Consider the following 8,027-nt stretch of genomic DNA (forward strand, 5'->3'; position numbering starts at 1 on the left):
TTAATCATCAGCAAATTTTCTAATCCTTCCCTCGTTGTGGAGGTTTCTTAAAAAATTAATAGGGACCAGGATATTGTGCAGTGGCTAAGTTGCTTGTCTTGCATGTAGCCAACTCCAGTTTGTACCCCAACACCACATATGGTGCCCCAAACACTGTCAGGGGTTATTCCTGAACATAAAGCCGGGAGTAAGCCCTGAGCACAGCCAGGTAAAGCTAAAACACCATCCCCTAAAAAGAAAATTAATAATTGAGTTTTCATATAGCACAATGATCCCACTTCTTAGCCTTTATTCCCAAAATTCAAAAATATAATTACAAAATATATATACACACACCTATGTTCATTGTATTTTTGGTATCATAACTGGGATATGGAAACAACTCAAATGCTTAATAAAAGATGATTGGTTAATAAAGTTTTACATATATACATAATAGAATGCTATGAAGTTGCAAGTAAAAATGAAAGTTTGCAGTTCACTGAAACTTGGAAGGAACTGTATGTATATTATCGTGTGGAATGAAATAAGTCAAAAAAGAAGGACAAATATCACACAACCTCACTTACTTATGTTCAAGAAGGGAACGGAAAACAAAAACAAATTTTGGTCCTGGATTATAAAACTAAGATTTTTGAGCAGCAGAGGAGAGGGTAGAGGGAATGTAGAAGTGCACTGGAAGTAACATATGGGTGGAAGTAATATTTGAGGAAGACACCAAGAACTTTGGTGGTGAGAAGTAGTAGTAACTGAGCATAAAGATCATAAGCATTAACTCAATTGCATGAATGTTAGTTTATAATAATGTTAAAATATTTTTATATAAAATACATGTAGCTTTAGTCTAGATGTGGAAAAGAGGCAGAGTATGATTCAGTGACTCTGTTCTAGAAACTGTAAGTCAAGAGTCTGCTTCTACATGAAGACAAGATCTCTTGTGATACCTTTCACATCACTGTGATACTGTGGGAGAGTAAACCTATCACAGAAGAGATAGACAGGAAAAAACACTGTTACACCTTTAGGTTTTTCTTTGGTCTCTGAGAATTCTAGACAAGAATTCTCAGAGGTGGTAATCAAACATGGTGTCTTTCATTTAAGAAGAGATTAATCACTGTATCAATGTAATCCTGCTGTTCGTTGATTTACTCAAGCATGTGCAAGTAACATCTCTATTTGTGCCAGCCCTGAGATATTAGCAGCCTCTTCTTACTCATCTTTCCCAAGGATTGGAGGCTCTTTCAGGGTCAGGGGAATGAGACCTGTTATAGTTACTGGTTTTGGCATATTGAATACACCACAGGGAACTTACCAGGCTCTGACTGTGCGGGCATGGTATTTTTGGTAGCTTGCTGGGCTCTCCAAGATATATATATATATATATATACATATATATATATATATACAAATATATATATAAGATCCGCTGCCTACTGTCTGAACCCCATCAAACATGGTGTGGTAATTATGGAAAATGGAAAGGACGTATCCTATGATGTGTCGTGGCCACATGGTCCAGAAAGCAGCCTAGAGCATAGCGATGGTTGGGTAGTTGGGTCGTGGAGGTCTGCTGCTGGGGCTGGGTCCACTTGGGCAGGGAGGGCTCCTACTGGCCCCCTGTGGGGGGCCCAGAGTGCAAACAGCCTAATGCGGAGTCCAGTGGCATGGCTATGGGAGCTTCATCTTATGCTTCTTTCTGGGAGAAGCCGAGAAGGGATTATTAATAAAGGTCCAAATATAGTTTTTGTCTCCATAGTAAAATATAACTTGAAGTTAAATTCTGATTTATAAACCAAAGAGTTTATATTATCTACCTCTCAATATTTATTTCCACACTGTCATTTGTTGTTGGAGTACATGGAGCTTAGGTTTATCAGGTTGCACCCATCACAGTGCTCCTGAGTCACTCCCATTACTTTGTCTGTCTGTAACCACTTCTATGCTCTTTTCCCCAACCAATTTGTAAGGTCTCATCCTGCTTAGACACTGAAGCTGTACTGTAAATTAATATCGCCTTTCTCCTCTCCTTATGTCTTTTGAGCTGTTTACTTTAACGCAATGTCCTTTTGTATAGATACAGGAAGACAATTAATTAATATTCTTTGTAACTTAGGAATGGATTGGCTTTGAATATTATTCACTCCTGGGCATCTGCCTTCTTAACTTAAGCCTCAGTTGCCCTCACTTCTTAGCACCCCAAGGGCAGGGTCCCGACATGGGACTGTATGGAACCAGGGCAAGCTGGTAAGTTATGTGCTACCCTGGCAGCCCAATGGACCAGGCCAAGGTGCCACAATTCTTAACTGTAAGTTAAGAGTTTGATCATAGGCAAATGCTGTCATGATCCAAAAGTAACGACGAGACTAGGACCCTGCTGCTGGGAAAGAAAAGATATCTGGCCTGAGCATTGCAGTCTGAGATCGAGATGGCCCTAGGAGAGCAATTCTATAAGCTCAAAGTATTTCTTACTGTGTCCATACAAAATGATTAATATTATGTATGCTTATATGTTGGTTGGACAAGGAGAGGACAAACATGTCCTAGAAGCAGTTTTCCTATGTGTCCTGACTAGCTTGGATGAGACTGAACCTTTCTCCCCTCCAAACTGCCTTCAGTAAATGATTTCAGTATATTGAGGCAGTTTCTCTTATCTCACAGGAACCTAGCTGGCCTTAGGTATGCAGATCCCAGGTGCTAAACCAGGCCTGATCTTTGGGATGTAGATGCCTGGCTCAAAACTGGCTGATTTTGGAGATTTTGGAGATTCCAAACTCTAGCAGACTGGTCTTTGTTGTGCTAATCCAAGTGCTTGTAGCTTGTAAAAGGATTACTGGCCTACGGATGTAAAAAAACAATGTATGTTTTGCCTCAATGTTCTTTCTGTAATCCTTTTGATGACATCACTATATTGCGCCCTTTAGAGGTACTATGGTCTATATAAGGGAGATTTCAAGGCTCTCTGGGGGGATCACGCGCATCAGAGAACCTGGGAAGATGGGGCTGAAGACAGAAGCTGAGAGAACAAAGGATTCCTGAGGCCTCCATGACATACATCTCTTCCATGTAATAAACTGCTGCTAAGACCAACCAGCCTGGCCCTTGTTTCCTTCCTTCTCCTGACCATCACCATCAACCTCCGTGGAGTGGGGAAACGGCCTGAGACTACCGAACACGGGCAGCGGGAGAGATAGGCCACTGCTGCTCCCTTGACTGCCAGCCCTTTTATTTTTTGTGTGTTTACACAATTTGTTAATCAAGTTCTTTCTGGTTGCCTTACTGCAGCCACACCAAAGGTCATGAAGGAAAAGACTGTATGTCTAGAATTAGATCACAAAGGTAGCACTCTCCTCCCACTGTTCATCGATTTTCTCGAGCGGGCCCAGTAATGTCTCCATTTTGAGACTTGTTGTTACTGTGTTTGGCATATTGAATACATCACGAGTAGCTTGCCAGGCTTTGCCGTGTGGGTGAGATACTCTCGGTAGTTTGCCAGGCTCTCTGAGAGGGGCGGAGGACCGAACCCGGCTCAGCTGGGCTGGCTGCATGCAAGGCAACTAGAAAAACACTAAACCCACTTTTCAGAAAAAAATTAGGATTAGATTAGAGTTACACACAGAGTAGAACAATATGATAAAATCTCCACAAAGAAGACATAAATTCATTTATTTCTCTTTGAATATTCATTCAGCTTCTTTATACCAATCTTAGCAAAAGACCTTGTCTATACACAAAAAAGGGGAAAATACCTCAATTCTAAATTACAGTACCATGCAAATTTATAATTATAGAAAGTTTTAAAAACAGAAACATCAAGACGCTATAATTCAATATACTTCCAGTATATTTAGATACATGCTGTGACATAATTGAAGAAACAACTCAACTACTGTTTGTTAGTCCATAAAGAAATAAGAAAAATTATGACTAAAATTGTGTTTAAAACAAGGTAATTATTTTAACTATTATAAAATAACAAATAAAAAGCTTTTTAATGAATTCATCGTGTTTGGAGGCATGTTAAATGTTATTTTTCAATTATATGATTAAAATAAAAATCAAGTTTCAATGCAGTTATTCCATTATTGTAAATGAAAGCTAGAGTTACCTATTGGCTTTGGCCAAGTTCTCTTTAAAAAATAATCTTCTAATGCATTATAAATTACTATAAATTCCTCTGTAATTAATAGCTGAGGATGCAAAAAAGTATGCATTCATTATATTCAAGTAAATTATGGCACACTATATATAAGTTCCTCTTTCTGTTACTGTTTTTAAAGGGAGAGAAAAACAGCTAAAGTCTTACTTCACTGGATTTTAAACTCTACCTGCTATGCAAACATGTACAATATTTTTTAAATGAAAACAAAATACGCATTTTCTGGTCTAATGAGCTATTTCCATCAAAATAAATTCCCCAAATGGAAGTTTTATAAGGCTCATGCTAAGCATTACAATAAAGCTTTATGTATTTTTTTGGAGGCATTGCAATGTCCCAGTAATGTATGAGCCTTGAGAGGCAGTCATACAGCTGCCGCAAATGTTCTAATAACTGTATTCTTCACTTCTAATCAGAGCAGCACCCAGGAGCCCTGAAAACAAGCAATAGTTCAGTAATAGTTGAGTCTCTGACTGCTTGAAATAACAAATTCCAGTGCGTTGAGTTTTATTATCTGTTATATAACATTTTGAGTTATTTTAGTAAGATAGAAGGATTTTTCAGGGTTTTTTTTTTAGATTATTCACAAAACTTACTGTCCGAATTATGGGATGTCATAATGAAGAAAAATTAGAATTAAATAAGTAAAGTGGTATTCCTTGCCTGATGGAATGCACAACCCATCCTTTTAACTAATTTTCTTAAGGTTCAATGAGAAAAAAAATATATTTTAACAGTTCAAAAAGTTTCTAGAAACCAGGGCTGATTAGGCATCAGGACAGAGCTATTGGGGCATAAATAGTGTAAGAAGGAACGCTAAAGATTTTCTGGTTGTTTAGGACTCAGGAATGTGGCTATTACCTTTAGCACGTATACATGAACATGCACATGAACACTCACACACACAAATATGTCATTTTGTGAAATCCCCATAGCATGTCATTGAGATTCCAAGTATCCAAACAAGTATGAGATCTCTATCATTCTGCACCCTTTAACTAGTAATGCATAAGTACTACAACAAGTGTGTAAGCCCTTGCCAGCACCACAAAATAATATACTTCTTTCTCTAGTTAAGTAGTTTTACCTTCCCCACTTCATCAAGTAAGGATTGCTTGAAGATCGCATAGAACCATGAGACTTATTAATCTGCGTTGAAAGAGTCATTATACTGTTTTTTACAAATATATACATACTGTTGAATAAAAGCATACTGTGCACTATGACCATAACCATGAGACATGTTTCTTTAATGACAAATCTATTTTCATAGCTTGTTTCTAATAAAAATGATTTTAATGAGTTTATTTTAATTTTGTGTATATTAATCCACATATAATTTATAGTAAATATTTATGCATAGAAGAAATTAGAAATGGGGCTGGAGCGTCAGCACAGCGGGTAGGGCATTTGCCTTGCACGCGGCCAACCGTGATTCCATTCCCAGCATCCCATATGGTCCCCCAAGCAATGCCAGGAGTAATTCCTGAGTGCAGAGCCAGGAGTAACCCCTGAGCATAGCCAGGTGTGACCCAAAAAGCAAAAGCAAAAAAAAAAAAAAAACAAATAGAAGCAACGCCACAAACTTTTGATTTACCACTTTTTAGATTTTAGTTAGAGTATGTTTACAAATGGAGATGAAAACTATCTGGCAAGCGCCGTTTACTGTTTCCTGAAGGGAACTGAATTCCTGGTGGTTCTGCCTGGCAATAGATCCTTCCTACTCAAAAATAAGGATTTCCTGTGAGAAGGGTGGAATACAGTACCCCCTGTGCTGTAGAAATAGTAATAGAAGATTACACTGACCTTTGGAAACTTCACAAAATCAAAGTGGGCATTTGGCTGCTAGAGAGTGAAAATTGTTTTTGATGTAAATAGGAAATATGTACATGTTTGAAAAAAAAAGTAGAAACAAAAATGTTTGAGTGGAAATGATAAAGCATCAATGATGGCTTTTGCCGGAAAAAAATAGGCCAAAGGAGTAGCAGAAAATGAGCTAGAACTGGAGAGGTAGTACAGAACGTAGTAGGGTGCTTGTCTTGTATGAGGATGACCCAGTTTCCATCCCCAGCATCCTTAACACTGCCAGGAGTGCTGAGCACAGAACCAGAATAAGACCTGAGCAACGTGGAGTGTGGCTCAAAAACAGAAGAGAAGGAAAACAGAGAAAAGAAAGGAAAAGAGGAGAGGAGAGGAGAGGAGAGGAGAGGAGAGGAGAGGAGAGGAGAGGAGAGGAGAGGAGAGGAGAGGAGAGGAGAGGAGAGGAGAGGAGAGGAGAGGAGGGGAGGGGAGGGGAGGGGAGGGGAGGGGAGGGGAGGGGAGAGGAGGGGAGGGGAGAGGAGGGGAGGGGAGGGGAGGGGAGGGGAGGGGAGGGGAGGGGAGGGGAGGACAATAAACAGGCTATTACACAATTATTGCTGAGGATATATGTATGTAAGTTACAAGCAACATAACTTGAACGATTTATAAGAAAAGCAACAGCTAAGTTAGACCTCACAACAAAAACAACATGCAGTGATTTCTAAGATGGTAAAGCATAGAAAAAAGAAATTGGGGGTAAACTAAGGCATATCTGAAACAAAATCCCTGGTAACAAGATAATTATATAAAAAGACATTATTTTTTTTACATTTCCAATTTACAAATCTATTTCCAAAGAATTTGTTGCCACTAATATTTGATATCTATATAGGACAAATTTTATTAAAGTAATTGATTCTGTAGCACTGTCCTCCCGTTGTTCATTGATTTGCTTGAGCGGTCCCAGTAATGTCTCCATTGTGAGACTTGTTGCTACTGTTTTTGGCATATCAAATACATCATGAGTAGCTTGCCAGGCTTTGCCATGCGGGCGGGATGATCTCAGTAGCTTGCTGGGCTCTCTGAGAGGGGCGGAGGAATCGAATTTGGGTCAGCAGAGTTGGCCGTGTGCAACGTAAATGCCCTATCCACTATGCTATCACTCCAGCCCTAAGTAATTGATTATATATTTAAAATTGAATAAAATAAATAAATAAAATATTCTTAAACACTGCAGTTCATTTCGATAATTCATTATTTTGGCATTAGAAAATTGATTGAATATATACACATAAAGAGAAGGCTCATTAAGCACGATTCCATTCAAGACCAAATAAATGAAGACATGTGTCTTTAAATGTAATGGCAGTAGCTTTGCAAACTTGGCCTTTTATGGAAAATTCTTTCCTGCTCCACAACTTGAATCAAAACTAGTAACTCAGTGGGTTTTCAGTTCACCGAGAATCATTCTGAATGCCTGATAATTAGTCTAAACTATATTTTGATGTTGTCTGCAGAGCAACTCATACTGTTCCAGTCTCTAGGTGAGTACAGTGCAAAATTTTCCTTGAACAATCTTGTTACATTTTTACCAGCTCTTGGGTTGTTACCAGTGTTTGTTCTGCTACTTGGGAAGCTACAAACTAGCAGATTAAAGGCACTCTTCTTTGAGGCTGTGAAGATACAGTATGGCTTTTGATCAAACCACGTAGATGCCGACAGTAAGTGCTATTCCTTTCTTGCAACTGAATATAATCAAGCTGCTGATGGAGCTTGAGCCAGCTACATTTCTACAACTACCACCTGGTTCTATCATCTTAATGGAAATGGCAATATCCACAGTCCTGGGTCCAGCACATTGAAAGGCTGCTCAGATTTAGGTGCTTTTATCACATAATAGGCAGTAGCTCCTGCCCACAATTGACCTCTTCAGTACTCAATGAAACTGTCCTGTCCTCCCATTGTTCATCGATTTGCTCGAGCAGGCCCAGTAACGTCTCCATTGTGAGATTTGTTGTTACTGCGTTTGGCATATCAAATACATCACGGGTACCTTGCCAGGCTCTGCCGT

Source organism: Sorex fumeus, unplaced genomic scaffold, assembly GCF_029834395.1.
Source record: "Sorex fumeus unplaced genomic scaffold, SorFum_2.1 ptg000037l, whole genome shotgun sequence".
Lineage (NCBI taxonomy): Eukaryota > Metazoa > Chordata > Mammalia > Eulipotyphla > Soricidae > Sorex > Sorex fumeus.